This window comes from Anabrus simplex, chromosome 2, assembly GCF_040414725.1.
Source record: "Anabrus simplex isolate iqAnaSimp1 chromosome 2, ASM4041472v1, whole genome shotgun sequence".
NCBI classification, from domain to species: domain Eukaryota; kingdom Metazoa; phylum Arthropoda; class Insecta; order Orthoptera; family Tettigoniidae; genus Anabrus; species Anabrus simplex.
The window spans coordinates 755638717-755655647 of record NC_090266.1 but is presented as its reverse complement, the minus strand read 5'-3'; positions in this window follow the sequence as shown (position 1 = coordinate 755655647).

The window sequence follows — 16931 nt, the reverse complement described above, 5'->3', positions numbered from 1 at the left end:
TAAGTACTAGTCAGGCGGCTGCACTTGTTGGTACATCTCCAAAAGAGCACTGTCTACTGTGTGTACCTTTAAGTACGCAGAGAGCTTTGTCAGGAAGCACTTTTTAGTGCTATATCCCTTCCAGGTTTTTATTTCAGGGGTACAAGGATGGAGCAGCTATCCATTCCAGCGAGACCAGCCGACTGCAACTACAGGGCACCAAAACAGGAATTCCAAGCGAATCTGAGATCGGTGCTCGCCCAAGACCTTAGTCTCCCGGCGCCGATGGTGTAAAACCGATGGGGGAAGCACTCCTACCAAGAGACGATTTTCATAATTGATCTCCTTATAGCGATTGCGGAGCTCATCGAAGTGGAGCCGATCATCCAGCACTTCGGCGAGGTGATCCCTGGGTGGGCAGTCGTCATCCGCCCTAAGGACGCAAACCGCCTCCACGTCTACGAGAAAGTGGCCTCCCAACACTTCCAGGCAGCCCGGCTACCAGGACTCAGGGAGCAGATGGACGACACAGGCAGCCAGGAGGCAGCCCCTCAGACGTCACAGGAGACGTCTACAGTCGGGACGCAGACAGCCAGGAGGCAGAGGCACAAGCAGGTAGGAACGAACCCACGCTTCTTGGCTCCTCCGGAGCCGAGGACCGAGGACGACGGCAGCGCTCCCGAGCCCTGCGATGGTGCGACCCAGGTTGATTTTCTATACTTCACGAAGTACACGCAGACCAACAAGGCCGCCAACCAGGAACGTCCACCATCTGCCCGGGCCACCCAGGGAAGGCCTACCACCCGGGCGCAGATCCAGAAGGCGACCCGGACGGACACGGATGCCCCCGGGTGTTCAGAGACTGCTACCCAGGCCCGGCCTGCTAGCACCTCGTTCACGATGCAGACATCCATACGCGCCCTACAGGACAGGGAATGCACAGAGATGCCAGCAACGAGCGATGCCGCCGCTAGCCAGGAGGGAGAAGACGGCCCTGCAGGGGGGCCACCCGCCACACCACGGTCACCAGGCCAATAGAAGGAACGCCCCCAGGATGCAGCCTCTTTCCCCACCGAGAAGGGATCACCACCACCAGGAAGCAGACGCCGTCCCCGAACCAGGAGGGAGGAGAAGGAGAAAAAAACGACAACGACGTAGGTCAACCAGGTGAGGGCCAATCAGCCGCAACCCAGGACTGCTACAGGGAAAGCAGTCGAACGAGGAGCCAATCAGGAGTGGACCTAAACGTGTAGCGGCAGACAGGTGAGAACAGAACGTCCCCCTCAGCAGCTATTGCAGCGTTTCCGCTGTTTGAGTTGGGGCCACCGTCAAGTTAGCTGTGGGCTCCAAGTGAGGTGCAACCACTGTGGTGGTGATCAACATTCCACGGCCTGCGCTACACTTAGGGAGGCGCCGGTGTGCGCCAACTGCGCGGGGGGCACCCGGCCTCCCATCGCAGTTGCCCTGTATACCGGGCCATGACGCGGGCAGAGAGGAAGGAGGCCCGGCGCCCATGTTCCGCCTCCATCCAGCAGGTCTCCGCCTGGGCGGCCTTGGCCTCATTCTACGGGATCGGAGACTGGGTATGAGGGACCCCAAGGAAGTCGGGAGGTGCGACGGGCCCTAGTGGCTATTGCCGCATGGCTCGGCAACCGGCAAGGCCCGCGCTAGCCACAGCAGTGCCCAGAAGGACTGATCGCCTGAATAACTGGACTGGCGAGGAATAGGTTTATGACTTGTGCATGATACCTATTCCCAACTAACGCAATTACTTGGACCTCTCCAGAACCACTTCCTTGCATGTTTTATCTACAAAATTTCAGGTTTTATATGTAGATATCTTTCTGTTTCCGCCTACGTGGATTTGTCCTGAAACTTATTACCCGATTACACCACTATTGATACCTATCACCACATCTAGCCTGGACCATGCTGAGCATGGGGACAGGCAGGTACTCCTGTATTATCAGACTCCCACTCCTCCCTGCTATCTTTCTCTTCTTAGAACTAACAGCATGTCGGAAGCAATGTAGAATAGAGTCGATTGCCACGCGGGGGAGCGGCATCTGGGGCCCCTCCGAAAAAATCTCCGTATTCCCTTGTCAGACGGAGTACCGACTGCTGGTCCCTCCAGCGGTCCACAGCTCACGGGCATCAAGTCTGACGGGGTCAGGAGGACTTCTGATAGGGGCTAGCAATTTCTGGTTGACCGAGGGACGGTCCATGGGGGAGTCCCTCTCCACTAATTTTTGATGATGATAATGATTGTTGTTTAAAGGGGCCGAACATTGAGGTCATCGGCCCCTAATGGTACGAAATGGGACGAAATGGAATGACAAATTAAAAGTCTAAAATTCTCCACTGACCAGAATTCAAAGCGTGAGAACGAAGAATGAATGGATGGAGATGAATGTAAAACAATCAGTGGATGCGACCCGCAATGCTTTACATTCAAACAAACTGACGTAAAAGAAGAGGATTACTGACCAAGGGACTGCTGCTATACCATAACGCTGAAACAATGATGCTTGCAGTCTATAGGGGGTCCTAAATTCAAGTTGTCGGCCCCTCATAACGGTACTGATCGCTAGGAAAGTAGAACCATGGTATTTGTCCTGTTGCGGTACTAATCAAAAGTACCAGAGACTTGCGGTATTCCACACATTATTGTACTACTCAGAGGTTATGAAATTCTACGTATAATACAAACTTATGTTCTTCTCACTTTGCGGCGCCATTTACAGGCAACGCAAACCTATTGTGTTCATCACATAAGAGTACTAACCACAGGGACCTTCCCCTATCCCGTCGTGTTCCTCATATAGTGGGTACTAATCACAGGCAAGGCAGAACCATGGTAGCTATTATCCCATACTCCTGCTCATATGGGTGGATCTAATCACAGGTATTGCAAAAGCCGACCGCACGGTGCTCCTGTGTGCTACTAATTACAAACCTATTTGGTACCTAATATAGTGGTACTACGCGCAGGTAAAAGCGACCCATGATCTTCTCCGCGTGGTGATACTAATCACAAGTTGTTTCATGGTTTCACGACAATCATCCCTTGGCCGCCCCTTTTAGTCGCCTCTTACGACAGGCAGGGGATACCGTGGGTGTATTCTTCGTCGGCGTCCCTCACCCACAGGGGGTTGTGTGTTTGGTCCGTGAGAGGTATTTTATTTCATTTCCCTCAAGTACGCCGGCAAGCCGGTTAGGATCCCCCGATCCGCCACCTGGGACGCGCCACGTGGGAGTATCACCTCTCCCCCTGCTACGCCAGCGTAGCAGGTTCGTGGCCGCTAATTTTGAGCGCACCTCTCCCCCGAAATTGATCACTGAGCTGACCGACAGGCTCCTCCATGGGTCCTGTGAGTGTTAGGTTAGGGTAGGTTAGGTCATAACAATATGACCTTGATGACATCATTGACATTGCTGACGTCCGCACCAATCAAAAATGGTGATTCAACACTTGGCTCAGCAACCGTGTTGCCCTACTACACTAATGAACATGGAAACCCACTTCATAGTATATTTGTCACCTACTCGATCGTTTCCTTACAAGAGTTATAAATGTAATCTCTACAATTAAACTGACAACCCTGTGTAGGGCCTATATCTATTCTCTCCTGGCTCCTTACACGACTTCTACTGCAACAATAGCCATGTCTCTGGTATAGGTTCTAAGCAAGAAATTTCAACACAACACCAATCCACGAGATGACTACCTTATGCAGTGGTTTCGCTCTCTATGGTCGCTCCATGATTACTTGCTCTAGGAGTGTTAGACTACTTAGCAAAGGACGTGTATTTTACAGGGAGGAATTCACTGTAGTCGTTGATCACTTGTATTGATTGTACCTAAGAAACTTTCCAGGATGAATGACCATCAACAACACCAACTGTCCGGATTACATTCATTGACTGTGTAGAGTGTACTGTATTTTTCTTGCTTGACTTGGGAGCTGCAACATCCTAATGAAAAGGCCCATACCGTCGCTGCACCTGAACAAATCGCTATTAGACGAGAACAACGTACAGTTCTGCCCAGAAGTGTCCTTTCACTTAGGGCTGACATTGTACGGGACACTAAAGAGGATTATCACCCTGACTGGTATGTGAATGGTGCTTTTTGGACAAGTTTGAACGACCGGATTTTCTGGTTACAATAACGATATGACTATGTGTACGAAGCCTGTCATATGACATGTTTTTTCTGTGTCTATAATACTGAGTATGAAATATTTGTTACATAGTGTACACAGAACTTCAAATGAGGGAAATACTCCAGGTAGACAATCACACTAAGGACAACCGCTGAACGTTATACATTCAGGGAATTATGTCATTCTACATAGACTCCCCGGTGAGCATCTAACCGATCATCTACAGTAGTCCGTGTGGCTTAACAAATATTACTACAGTATTAACTGACGTTTGCCAAATTACACTAGCGAAAAGAAATATTCAAACACCAAGAAAGGGTTGTGATAGATTAACGAACGTTGGTAGACGTGTTTATAAATCTGAAAGGTGACGTTGATTCAAAGTTCCCGCGTGGCGCTAGTAGCGGTCCCATGGATTTGCACATCAGGTTTGCCTTAAATACGGGCTGTCCTGTGCGAGAGCATTAGACATTTTTTAGATTCGAGATCTGTCTTTTGAAGTGAGCGGATCTACTGTGTGATTGGTGAGCGCAGAATGGGATCTGTTTTGACGGGCGAGATTGGTGTGTTGCGGTTTGCCTGCTTGATAGTCACCCCGCGCTGCTATGGGATAATTGATACGACCGAGCGACCCAACCATGGACACGGCTGGTCCCCCGCCTGGTGGCGGGGACACCAAGAGGACACGGGCCCCGGCTTCGATGACGACCCCTGCTACGGAAAAGGACAACGGTTCGGTCAAGTTGACAGAGGTTGCTGGTTCATCAGCCAGCTCCTCTACGATCACACTTTTACCACCCGGCACCACAATTGACGACCAAGCAAAACTTTTGGCTTCCTTTGCTGCTGCTAAATCTGCCGCTGAAAGTCAATGGACAACGGCTTGGAGGGTTAAGGGCAAGTCTAAAGCCCGACGTGTTCTAAAGAAACGTACTGCTAATGGCCAGACTTTAATTTATAACAAGGATTTGAATTCATACGCCCCTCTTTTGGCTCTACCCACCAGTGGTAACATCGGGCCAGAGGCACTAGTGCCTGCCCAGTCGCCTACTCCCCGGACGGCGACTGAGCCGCCCCCCCCCCCCCCTCCTCGACCAGCGCCTCCCGTTCGGCGACACCACCGTCTGCGTGTGACGGGAATGGGACTGCCAAGCCCCTCGCTCCTGGTGGGGAGGTCGAGTAAATGGACACCACGAGCCCCCCCACCCCCCTGTCAGGAAAAAGTCGCTGCCGCCGGTAGTTGTCTTTGACAACACTACCTATCAGCAGCATTTCCGATATTTGAAACAGCGGTGCATTGGCAACCTTCGGGCCATCAACACAAGGGAAGCCCTCAAATATCATGTCGACGAGGAGCAGGACTACCAACTGTTGATAAAATATTTCGACTCAGCTAATGCTAACTTCTACACTCACCAGCTGCCCTCTCAGCGGCTGTTGAAGGTCATCATTCGGAATATCGTATCAACAGTTGATATCGATTGGGTCAGGGAGGACCTGATTGCGCTGGGATACCAACCTAGGGATATTTACCAGTATACAAGGAGACATGCCACCACCAAAAATGATATCCCTCTAAGCGTAATCAGTGTCACGCTTCCAAATGAGGAATTTTCAAAAACAATTTATTCCGTACACTACTTGTGTGGGTCCAAGGTGAAAATTGAGGCATACCGAGGCAGGTAAGGACCTTCCCAATGTTTCAAGTGCCAGAGACTGGGGAACACTGCCAATTATTGCAAGATGCCTTTGCGATGTGTTAAGTGCGGTGAGAACCACTTGGCTGCGGCCTGCCCGCTCAAACCGGAGGCTCCCGCCAAGTGCGTGAACTGTAAGGGGGAACATCCAGCTTCGTGGAGAGGGTGCTAACTCTTTAGGGAGGCTGTTACTAAACAGAAAACTTCGGTGCAGTTCATAGTCCTGAAGAAGAGTGCACTGTCACCCTCGAAACCTGTGACCGAGGGGGTCTCGTTCGCGAGCCTCTTCGGTGGCGCTGCTGCCCCCTCACCAGCTCCCACTCCCTCCCCTAGTAGTACTGGAAACTCCTTCCCTGACCTCGGTGGTTTAGCTGACATCGTTGCTTTGCTACGGCAAATCGACTTTTCTAGACTCATCCCTCTCCTGAGGGAGACTCTGACTAAATTGAGCACGTGCACTAGCACATTTGACAAGATCATGGTGCTGATTGATGCCGCTATGCGGTATTTCTCAGCCCCTTAGACGACGCGACAGACGCCACGGACTATGGACTTAAGGGTTGGTGCTTGCAATTGTCAAAGTGTTGTCGGTGAGAGGTATGAGCCTGAGGCTTTTATCTCTGACCATAACCTAGACATCATGCTACTGGGTGAGACGTTTCTAAAAGAGCATATGCCTTTCAAAATTAAAAATATGGTAGTCTACCGGAAAGACAGAGTCGGGATGAAGGGTGGGGGTGTTGCTGTGCTGGTCAAGTTTAGTCTTACCCATCACGACCTCGACCCCCTCCCCCACTCCCACTGGAAGAGAAGCAATTTTATATGTACACTAGATCACTTACTACCACCCTAAATACATTTCTACAATTAGAACAGACTCCTCAATAATAATTTAGAACTGTAATACCAGCCTACACCCAGGGACGTAACGTTAGGGACTCCAGGGCATGCAATGCAGGCAGTCACGGGCCTTAGATGGGCCCGGCAGACTCCTCGCGAGAAAATACAATAATATATATCTAGCCTAATGTCACTCTGCACCGAAACTACAACTATAATGTTTTCATTCCTCCCCTGAAGGGGGAGGCGGGCTCCTTAGAAGTTGACGTCGTCTCTCAGGCCGGGAGATTTGTTACGGTGAAGGAGATACTCCTAGAAGGTGAGGCGGTTGCTGGCCGTAGCCTATACTAGGAACTGTCCCGGCATTCACCTTAGTGCAAGAGAATGGAAAACCACGGAAAACCATTCTCAGGACAGCCGACGGTTGGGGCCAGCCGTGAGGTCAAGCCCTGTCTCGTTTCCCGAACACAGAGGCGTAGAGCCACGGTAGAGCCGTGGTCACCCCTCCTCTGCTCGGTTGACCGGCCAGAGTGCAGAGCTATTGGACCACGGACCAGCCGTGGCCACTTATGGGCCGAGACACACTCTGCATCTACCGACCTACGCGGAAATTTTCAGATCGATTTTTGTAGAATCCTCACAAACGTCCTGCACCAAGTTATTTAAAAATAATTGCAGCAGCGAAAAGTGATATCAAAATGTCGTATTTTAGTTATAAAATGATATTCTTACCATGCAGTGCACCTGAGATCGTATTATGCACAAAGTTTGCAGAACACTACTTCTGTAACCACATTTATTCGAGAACAGTGTATAACGTCAATATGAAGTTGGTGTACTGTAGAACACATGTGTGTAGTATAATGGCTGCCAGGAGCGCACCAGGAGGCTGCACCAGAAAGATGGGTGTTTTTAATTCTAAGCTATTTACGTTATCATAAATTATTCTGTAGTCCTTCAGACATAGATTGAGCATATTTTTATCTCAGTATGGGTAAATAAATGGGATTTATGTAAAGGTCAATCACAGGAACATAAGTTCTTTACCTTGCCATGATTATTCATCTCCAGAATTATTTTATTTTATTTTATTTCCTTTTATTATGTTACTGAGTTCCAGAAATTCCATGAAAAGTAAAATATAATGTATTAGTAGCTTTTTTCATGACAAATGTGTTCAGATTACCTTTCCAATATATAATTGTGGATTTATTATTCGTTTGGCTTTCACATCGTAACCCCTTATTCTTCCCGAAATGATGGATACAGTTGTATTCAGTGTAAGTTATACTTCTGTGTGGTATAAGATGAATGCACATATTCACATTATATGTCCTGATTTTTGTGTGCTAGCGTTTGGTTATTGGGAAGTATAGTTCCCACATTTTTTCCACAGTTCCAGTGTTTGAATTATTTTTACTAGCCCCTCATTCCTTGACATTCCATCACTACAAAAACATGTTTAGTTCCAAAAATTAATTTCTTAAATAATTTGGCCAGGAAAGGGTTAAACAGCTCAGCCGTTAAACCACGGAAGCAATCAAATGAAACCTATTAAACTAATAATCTTACAATAACGAATAGTATTGTTAATATAATTTGACAATATATTGCGTTACTTCTACCTGCTATAATTCAATTTATATTACGTTATTCATAAGTTTTACATTTTATTTGAGGGAGCCCGCGTTTTTATTTTGACAGGTGGGCCCGTATCGCATTCGTTCGTTACGCCCCTGACTACACCAGGATACTAGCGATGACATGTAAAATCCCTTAAAGGAAAGGACAATAATATGGAAACCTTCATTAACTTAAACCGAAGGTGTCCTCCTCTAGTCACGCCATACGTTCAATTTTACCTTCATATTTGCTAAATAATGGACCACAGTGTGTTAGTATCGCCGAGAGAAGTCTGAGCTCTTCTTCCACCACTCTCGTGCCAATCTCAATACAGAATTGTACATTTGGTAAGCTATTCGTGAGACGAGAACGTTCTTCCAAGTAACAGCCATTATTTACGTTCTCTTTGTGAGCGTTCCTTTATTTTTTCAAGTTGAAATCAATAAACAAAACTTTGGAAGCGCGGAGCAGTGCAAGAGTGAGTAAACACTGGCCTCCATCTCACAATAGCAACCCAACGAAAATTTTAACAAACGACTGAATTTCAAACAAAGATTAATTGAGAATCGTAAAACAAAACAGAAAATAAATAAAGGAAATAAAAGTAGAAAAAGCTGCCGATAATAAAACAAAAGGGTTGGAACCGTTTGCTGACAGGAATACAAACTCCTTTTGTGAGTGCCTTCCGTATGTTCTCCGCAAAGGTCCAGTATGTGCTTGAATTTGTAAGCCCGTGTAAACCTGTACACGCTCAACAAAAGAATAATATAACAGGTTTGAACGAAACAGAAAATATAGCACATGAATTTCCTAAGATTTGAGGAGAGAATACCAAGAAACATTCATACCCACCACATTCCTCTACATTTACAACATTTGAAACCGTATTTATATTTTGTGGGTGTTATTTCCTTTTATGTAGTTTTGCTTCACTGTTTCATTGTATGTTAAACCTAAAATATTAATTTAACATTAGATAATGAATATTAACAGTAGAAATAATATACAAATCAAGGCACCAGAATAATTTTATGAAAGAAGTAATGAAGACGTTCGTACAGTACGCGCTCTTCCAATCAACAGAATATTTGGATTAGGTAGATATTTCGGATATGATTTCATGAACACTGCTGTTGTATCCTCAAGAGAATACATGGTAATGGGGCATTTTCCCCCTTTTTCCTTGTTACTTGCTTAACGTCGTAATAAAACAGCGAAGATTTTTGGCGACGGAGAGATGGGAATAGGCAAGGATTGGGAAGGTAGCGGCCATGGCCGTAACTGAGGTACAGCCCCAGAATTTGCCTTTTGTGAAAATGGTAAACCACGAAAAAACATCAAGGCTGCCAACGGTGGGATTCGAGCCCACTATCTCCCGCATGCAAACCTACAGCTGCGCGAACCTAACCGCACAGCCAACTCACGACAATTTGTTAAGGCAATATCTGATAACATGAATGGGATCATAGCAGAATGTTATAAAGACTCATGTCTTTCGAAGGAAATTACTCAACGACTTAAATATGCCTGTTCGGCTGCCTACCTATACTTATCATCGCGTTACATGAAAAGCGACCAATCTCCAATTATATAGCATATTTGTTTTAAATGGTGGAAGATTCATTACGATTATTCTAGAGCAGTTGGTGGTGGCGGCGGCTTTAAGGCGTTTATGTTGAAGGGATATTACGCATTTCCCTATTGAAAACATCTTTTACTATTCAAATAAGCGATTTTTTACTACTTAAAACAAGAAATGTCTTACATATCTGCAAACTTGAGTTTTTTGTGCCACTATTATAAAGAAAATAGAAACATCAGCCAACTTGTTGACAGACAGTCGATGAGGTGCTCGAAACTGAGAAAAGAATTCATTCACTTAAAGGCCCCAAAGTAGAAACTATTATACAGAAATGTGAAATTGTGTTAAATAACAGATGGGGAGATATATAAATCATACTTTTGAACAGATTTGAGTTATTATAACCCTTTCACTTTCAGAGTAGAGCAGGCCAAGCATTTTTAATCACCCACAAATGGCTTGTGTGTCGATACTTTTGTAGACCACTCACTGGTGTCTAGATTGCGTAAATTATGATAAAGATATGAGTGTTACTAGCATTTTCTTTTTCAAAAGAGGAAGTAGATTATGTTCAATATATGTTAATACTATGTGTACTATGTGTGAAATTGAGAAAAAATTGAAAGGGAAAGAAGACTACGCTGAAAATGAAAATTTGTGTGCCAGTGACATTTCTTTGATGGAATATACAAGACTCACTTCTCGTGACTTTGAACGGTCCTTGTCTAGGTAACGTCCGTTCTTCCGAGACAGATGACTTCGGTTTTTGATGGAAAACTTTGAGAAAGTTGTAGTGTTTCACTACAACAGCAAGTTATTTTAAACACGAACTGTCTAAACCTGACTGGTGAGAGATGTTAGTACATAAAATTCCGTTCCCTAGTGATTATTATTATTATATTATTATTATTATTATTATTATTATTATTATTATTATTATTATTGTACCAGGGGTGCACCGTCCCCGGCTACTTACACTGCGAGCCTTCTCTATGGCCATCTATGTCAGTGAACACGAACTTTTAAAATCTTCCTTAAATTTTCTTCTCCGATGGTGAAATGGCTCTACCATCTATTTTCTAGTGATATCTGGTGGACTACAAACTAATTGCTGAAGATATTTTTGTTGTCGTAGTTGGTAAAACCTTTTCTTCTGATTATTGTTTTTTATGTACCGAAGTTGTCAACACTTCACCCGGTTATTCCTCTAATGTAATATGCCTGTCACATGCATGTAACTATGTTCTCTAGTCAATCAAACCCGGGGGTGTGCATGCAGATTTAGACTATCAGTGCTTTGTAATTTAGTTTAATCTGGAACTTTTCCCTACGGAACTATTTACGGAGAGCATCTTAGGGCCGTCTTGTCTGATTTGCTGCGAAGATTGAGAGTACGACTTGACGGTGGTTAGAGAGGGCAGGAGATAGGGTCGCGGCAGGCTTGAGAAGATTCAGCGCTATAAGGTAATGGCAGAATTTGCTTGAACATGTGATTGTGCCTGCGAGTAGTTTGAGGGAAATGTTTCAGCAGTTTTCTTTATATCTAATATGTTATCTTTTCTTTTGGGCTGAAATGAAGGACTCTCTGCGCCGTCTTCGGGCCACATTTATATTCCCTAGTGGGAAAAAAATTTAATGTAATGGAGTACGAGTGGTGAACCTCGGATATCTCCCCTTCAACTTTTGAGATGGGTGACTAAAGTTTTCAACCTCTACATTTTGGAAATCTTGTTAAGACTTTTAAGATTTCTCCCACTTTAGTCACCCTTTTTAGTATGGGATTATCCTGTGTGTCATTGGGCCTTAAGCCCCCTTAGATTCTAGTCTCTTCCAGAATTTTCGTTAAGGAGTACTGGTGTTTCGCCTCCTTGACTTTTGTTAATGGTCTGTTGTGTGTAACTTTTCCTGTTATTCTAAAGGCCTTGTAGAATGGGTATTTATGCCCCTCTTTATTCTTTTATTTTAGCTAGTGGCTTTACATCACACCGACACAGACAGGTCTTATGGCGACGATGGGATAGGAAAGGGCTAGGAGTGGGAAGGAAGCGGCCGTGGCCTTAACGGAAAACCATCTTCAGGGCTGTCGACAGTGGGATTCGAACACACTATCTCCCGGATACCTCACAGCTGCGTGACACTAACCGCACTTCCAACTCGCCCGGTGTGTTTATTTTTTATAGTTCTCAGGGTAACCATGTCTACGTTTTGTTTCCCTTTGGGAACAGTACTTAAACTAATTGTGGAACTTTGCAATAGATAAGCCCACCATGGGGCAACCAGTGTATGAACACCTTGAAGTGGGGATTACCCTAGGGAGTACAAAGTGTAACTGAAATTATAAACAGCAACTGATAGCTTGACTGAGGCCAGCCTCTATTGTATTTTTGGAGCTGAGACTCCTATAATATTGTACCTGTCAGGAGCAATTATGCGCTTTCGCACGACTGGGAGTTCCAATTTATTTTGTACCTGGTTCAGGACTTCTAAATCCAATGCATTGTTGGAGCTGACGAGCTTGTTGTTAATATTTTAACTGCTCTTTGTTATGTCATTGAATTACTCCTGAATTTTAAGAGTGGAAAGAAATAACATTTCCAAACTTTGTTAAACTGAATGTTTATTCTAAGCGATCCCCTGTCCAGCCATTCAATCCAGGTGCTTCCTATTCCTCTGTGAGCCACTGAATCGTGGTAACTATTATTATTATTATTATTATTATTATTATTATTATTATTATTATTATTATTATTATTGTTGTTATTATTGTGCTGGTGGAGATATAAATAAATTGTTCTCGAAGAGGCACAGCACATTCCTAAACTAAGCTGGTAGTGGAGTGGGTGGAGCGAGGTGGTCACCCCTGGTGCGTGCGGACTGGGGAGGAGTGTGAAGGGAGGGTCAGCACCCAGCACTTAGTGAGACCACTCCATTATATGGCGGTTCCGGGTTCCAGTCCATTGCTCCGCTAAAAGTGATAGTAGCGTGGCAATGTTGAGACGGCTCCTGCATAGAAAGTTCCCCACAAATCTTAAGACTACTCCTTAAAAAGTTTGTTTTGACGTGTTGGAAAATTATTTTCAGGGGAGGTTTCAAGGATTTCAAGGTTTATATTTAACAAATTCCCGAGTGTTCTATCTTCGATCATACAAAAAATTATAAAACTGCTACACTAGGAGAAAACAGGGCAAAACAAATAATGGCCAAGATGATGTAACCTAAGGCTCATTGAAGTAAGTAAGTAAGTAAGTAAGTGACTAAGTAAGTAAAGCCAGGCTGAGTGGCTCAGACGGTCGAGGCGCTGGCCTTCTGACCCCAGCTTCTTAGACTCGATCCTAGCTCAGTCCGGTGGTATTTGAAGGTGGTCAAATACGTCAGCCTCGTGACGGTAGATTTATTGACATGTAAAAGAACTAAATTCTGGCACCTAAGCGTCTCCGAAAACCGTAACAATGTAGTTAGTGGGACGTAAAGCCAGTAATATTATTAATAAGTATGTAGGCAGCTATACGTGACTGTTGATATCGTCGTGATCCACACGAGACATCCCGTTTTAAGAGACATCTGAAGTACCGGGACGTGGCATTTCATTTTTAACATCCCACATACATTATACGGGACTCGAAACGACCTTGGGAACAGAAAGGCAACGACTAACCGCTTGCTACTTGTGCTACTTGTGTTACTTGAGTCAGCTAGGTCAAGACGTAAATTATGGTTTTATGGCGTATGGTCTCCGGAGAGGCCTGGTGCAGGTCTTTTTGTAGTAGACGGCCTATTAGGCGACCTGCATGTCTGTGAATATGAGGCCCCTACCTATGATGATTTCTAATGTTGAAGACGCCACACGCATCCAGCCCGCGAGCCATTGGAATTAACCAATTAAGGTTAAAATCCCCGACCCGGCCGGGAATCTAACCCGGGACCCTCTGAACCGAAGGCCAGTACGCTCACCATTCAGCCAATGAGTCGGACAAGACGTACATTGAAATGAATCGATAGTTGCTGACATCTGATAACATTGCACTATTGAGGAAAAAAAACTCAAGGAACCTCAGTTGTTCGGTCCCTCACCTGCTGTCTTTCTGTCCCAAAACAGTGAGTTAGATCTTAGTAGTTGCGTGGTAATACGATCAAACATTGGTTTTTCGGATGTATGAAGTGCAGTGCCAATTTTTAATTCGAAATGATTCCAGGAGCTTTGACATAATGCTTCTACACGTTCCTTAGAATAAAATAAATAATAATAATAATAATAATAATAATAATAATAATAATAATAATAATAATAATAATGTTACTTGCTTTACGTCCCACTAACTACTTTTTAAGGTCTTCGGAGACGCCATAAAATTAATGTGTGCATGTAATTAATATTAAAATAATTCTGTATCATTCCTTGAATTTCTATAGATCTGAATGGATCGATCGTGTTGGCTACATGGTTTGCGTCACGTAGCCGTTAGATTGAATTCGGGAGATAGTGGGTATAAAACGTATTGTCAGCAGATCTGAATTTCATGGTATGCTATTTTCACATTGGGCAAATGTTATGGCTGTAAGGCCACGATCGCTTCCTTCCCAGTCCTAGACTTTTCCTATCTAATCGTACCACATACCTTGCCTGTGTCAGTGCGATGTAAAACAAATAGCATGAGAAAAACAAAAGATTTTAAAACAGACGTCTGAGTTCCGTAATTTTGTTCCCTGGGAGATATTTAACCAACTGGAAGCCCACAACGTATTCTGACTCCCTCAAATGCAATCGAACTCACCCAGGATTTAACTCACTGCCTTGGGACAGAAAAACAGCAGCTAAGAGACCGAACAACTGAGGTGCCTTGAAGTTCTTGTTCCTCAATAGTGCAATTTTATCAGATTTCATCAACTATCGATTCATTTCAATGTACATCTTGACCTAAAGTTGACTAATAAGCACAGGCATAGTTGAAAAACGTTTTGAGATTCCGAGGGGACTTTCCAGTAAGTTCTACAGTGTTTGAGCTATTAGGATGAAAAACGTGGAGTTTTTGTTGTTTCATTTCCGAGACAAGTAACAACTTTGGTCATTCTTATAACCCCTCTTTCCTAGGATCTCTGTTAGCATGAATATCTGAGACTACTTTGGACTTGGACTAGGATAATTGTCCTTTGAATTGAAATTTAGTACTGCCCTGGAATTTTCCCAAAGTGAGCACTATGGGAAGATTAGATAAAATCATCTTTCAGTAAACCCACTGGAGTCCCTGGACTAACAGTTCCCATTCCAGCAAAGGTCTTGTTCTTATACCTCCATTCAGATATTTTGACGTGAATTGTTCTGAAATTACTTACTCAAATGTGTTTTTTGCTTATCTCACTTGAGCTATTTACGGAGCATTCCCTTCACCGGTCAGTTTCGTATTTTCAGGAATGACGTTCAAATATTTGTAAGTGTAGAAGGTTAACTTAATAATTTGAAGCAAATGCATTTGCATTGCTTCCATAACGTGTAGTACGTTCTACCAACACATAAAATTACAATCACCCACTTTGTTTGCTACTGAAGCAGAACCTTTAAATGAAAGTTACTTTGAACTCGGTTGATTTACATGCAGATCTATCTCAAATTGTAATCAAAATCAGTATCGAAGTACATTTATTCCATAGAAACCTTTGCAATAATAATAATAATAATAATAATAATAATAATAATAATAATAATAATAATAATCTAGGTAACATAATTGAAGCCCACACAACATAAGCTTATAAATATTACTACCACGCAAAAAATTAATACTACCAATCAACTCGTATATCTACCTCAGCTCGCCTTATTCCCTAAGGCTGATTATACACTTATGAAAATGGAAATTGCAATACCATGAAGGCATTGGTCGTTTGTGTTGATTTTCAAGATATGGAACTTTTCAATGTAGGTATGTAAGCGATCAAAGTTTCAGACCCATTGGATTGTTGCTACAGATCTCCCCACGTGATTGGTCGCGGAGGAATCAACCCAGTATACGGACTTTGGTGTAGCGTATTTGACTTGCAGTCTGTGCAGTGAAGTATTCCCCGTCAAACATGCCTCGACGACAGAGAAGAGCACGCTATCAACAACTGTCGCCGTTTGATAGGGCTCGGATAATTGGGCTGTGTGAGGCTGGATTATCGCTAAGGACTGTCGCTGCACGTGTTGGCCGATAGGCATCTACGGTACAACGTGTATGGCAGCAGTGGTCAGATGAAGGTACCCACACTCGTAGACCTGGCACAGGCCCAGCGCGACAGACAACTGTGAGAGAGGATCGCCGCATCATTCACATGGCCCGCATGAAACCCCATGCAACAGCAGCGCAAATTCGAACAGCTGTGGCACCCCACGTTACACAACAAACAGTTGGTATTCGCCTGCGTGCACCTGGCTTACGAACCCGTGTCCCTGCAGAAGGTGTTCCATTGACCCCACAAAAGCGACGTGTAAGGCTGGCCTGGTGTCGAGAAACATCGACGCGGGTCGACGAATGGCATAGGGTCGTCTTTAGCGCTGAATCGCGCTTCTGTCTTGCCCGCAGTGATCGCCGGAATCGTGTGCGCCGACGTACCGGGGAGAGGGGCCGCCCAGATCTTATTGTCGAAAGGCACACAGGGACAACACCCAGCATTATGGTCGGGGGAGCTATTGGCTTTAATGTGAAATCACAATTAGTGCTTGTTGAGGGCACTACGACTGCTCGACAGTACGTTGATAGGGTACTCAATCCAGTGGTTGTCCCTATGATGGCTAACATTGCTAATGGGATGTTTCAGCAGGACAATGCCCTGGTTCACACTGCACGCATCTCCAGAGAAGCTCTCCACGACATCACAACCTTAGAATGGCCCGCCAGATCCCCGGACCGCGGTCCTATTGAGCATGTGTGGGACATGTTGGGTCGACAACTGGCCAACCGTTCTCAGCCACCCACGACTCTGGAACAACTGACCCGTGCAGTGTAGCAAGCATAGGCCACAATTCCTCAGGAAGCGATCCAGCTCCTTATTGACTCTATGCCTCGACGA